We start from the raw sequence: 2500 nt of genomic DNA, 5'->3' as shown, positions 1-2500 counted from the left end.
TCTTGTCCTAAGTATATTTCATCTTTCTTCCCTTTCATATATTTTGTCCTTAATATATTTCATCTTTCTTCCCTTTCATATATCTTGTATATATTTCAGCTTTCTTCCCTTTAATATATCTTGTCCTAAATATAATTCATCTTTCCTCCCTTTCATATATCTTGTCCTAAATATATTTCATCTTTCTTCCCTTTCATATATCTTGTCCTAAATATATTTCATCTTTCTTCCCTTTCATATATCTTGTCCTAAGTATATTTCATCTTTCTTCCCTTTCATATATCTTGTCCTAAATATATTTCATCTTTCTTCCCTTTCATATATCTTGTCCTCAATATATTTCATCTTTCTTCCCTTTCATATATCTTGTCCTAAGTATATTTCATCTTTCTTCCCTTTCATATATCTTGTCCTAAATATATTTCATCTTTCTTCCCTTTCATATATCTTGTCCTCAATATATTTCATCTTTCTTCCCTTTCATATATCTTGTCCTCAATATATTTCATCTTTCCTCCCTTTCATATATCTTGTCCTAAATATATTTCATCTTTCTTCCCTTTCATATATCTTGTCCTCAATATATTTCATCTTTCCTCCCTTTCATATATCTTGTCCTCAATATATTTCATCTTTCTTCCCTTTCATATATCTTGTCCTAAGTATATTTCATCTTTCTTCCCTTTCATATATCTTGTCCTAAATATATTTCATCTTTCTTCCCTTTCATATATCTTGTCCTCAATATATTTCATCTTTCTTCCCTTTCATATATCTTGTCCTCAATATATTTCATCTTTCTTCCCTTTCATATATCTTGTCCTAAATATATTTCATCTTTCTTCCCTTTCATATATCTTGTCCTCAATATATTTCATCTTTCTTCCCTTTCATATATCTTGTCCTAAGTATATTTCATCTTTCTTCCCTTTCATATATTTTGTCCTTAATATATTTCATCTTTCTTCCCTTTCATATATCTTGTATATATTTCAGCTTTCTTCCCTTTAATATATCTTGTCCTAAATATAATTCATCTTTCCTCCCTTTCATATATCTTGTCCTAAATATATTTCATCTTTCTTCCCTTTCATATATCTTGTCCTAAATATATTTCATCTTTCTTCCCTTTCAGATATCTTGTCCTTAATATATTTCATCTTTCTTCCCTTTCAGATATCTTGTCCTCAATATATTTCATCTTTCTTCCCTTTCATATATCTTGTCCTTAATATATTTCATCTTTCTTCCCTTTCAGATATCTTGTCCTCAATATATTTCATCTTTCTTCCCTTTCATATATCTTGTCCTAAGTATATTTCATCTTTCTTCCTTTTCATATATCTTGTCTTAAATATATTTCATCTTTCTTCCCTTTCATATATCTTGTCCTAAGTATATTTCATCTTTCTTCCCTTTCATATATCTTGTCCTAAATATATTTCATCTTTCTTCCCTTTCATATATCTTGTCCTTAATATATTTCATCTTTCTTCCCTTTCAGATATCTTGTCCTCAATATATTTCATCTTTCTTCCCTTTCATATATCTTGTCCTAAGTATATTTCATCTTTCTTCCTTTTCATATATCTTGTCTTAAATATATTTCATCTTTCTTCCCTTTCATATATCTATCCCTTATTCTTCTTCCGCCCTGTGCTTCCCTTTAACGCCTTGAGAGAGAGAGAGAGAGAGAGAGAGAGAGAGAGAGAGAGAGAGAGAGAGAGAGAGAGAGAGAAAGAGAGAGAGAGAGAGAGAGAGAATGAAAGTCCGTCTTAAGAGCCGAGAGTTGACAGACATCTAAGTACCCAGCGTAGATTCATTCAAACCTTTAAATCTCGCATTCAGAAGATCCACGCTCATTTTCCTCTCTATGAAAAATGTCAAAGTTTGTTTATCCATTTCGCTCGGCTGTACAAATAGAGAAATTGAAGGGTGCTTATATACATTCATACAGGGGTCCATACTTAACGTGTTAAAAGAAAACTTGCGAAGGTTTGAGGAAGTCATGGTGATTCTTTTAAGCTTTTATTTCATTTATGAGTTTCAACTGCTTATCAAGTTGGTTTAATTATCATGAATATATTCGTCTTGTGACGGAACTGAAGGAGGTGCGTCCCTCTGACGAGCTCTCGAGCAACTAACATTTTTTTTATAGCGAAACTCGGGTATTTATAGACAGGGTTTAAACTTGTCAAGTGTATGAGGACAGAGGAGAATATGAAAAGAATGGGCCAGCCTATTCGGTGTGTGAGTGTGTAGGCAAAGGGAAAATGAACCGTAACCAGAGAGAAGGATTCAATGTAGTACTATCTGGCCAGTGAAAAGACCACATAACTCTCTAGTAGTAGTATCTCAACGGGTGACTGGTGCTGCAGATTATTTTACCTTAGATAGACTTAGAACTTTTCCAATTCCCTTAAATCTACAAGCTAGTAATTTCGCAAAACGGAAATTACCTTAGAATTGCCCTAAGAATTTCCTAACTTTCTTTATAGCG

Source organism: Palaemon carinicauda, chromosome 45 (assembly GCF_036898095.1).
Source record: "Palaemon carinicauda isolate YSFRI2023 chromosome 45, ASM3689809v2, whole genome shotgun sequence".
NCBI lineage: Eukaryota > Metazoa > Arthropoda > Malacostraca > Decapoda > Palaemonidae > Palaemon > Palaemon carinicauda.
Note: the sequence above shows the minus strand (reverse complement) of the source record.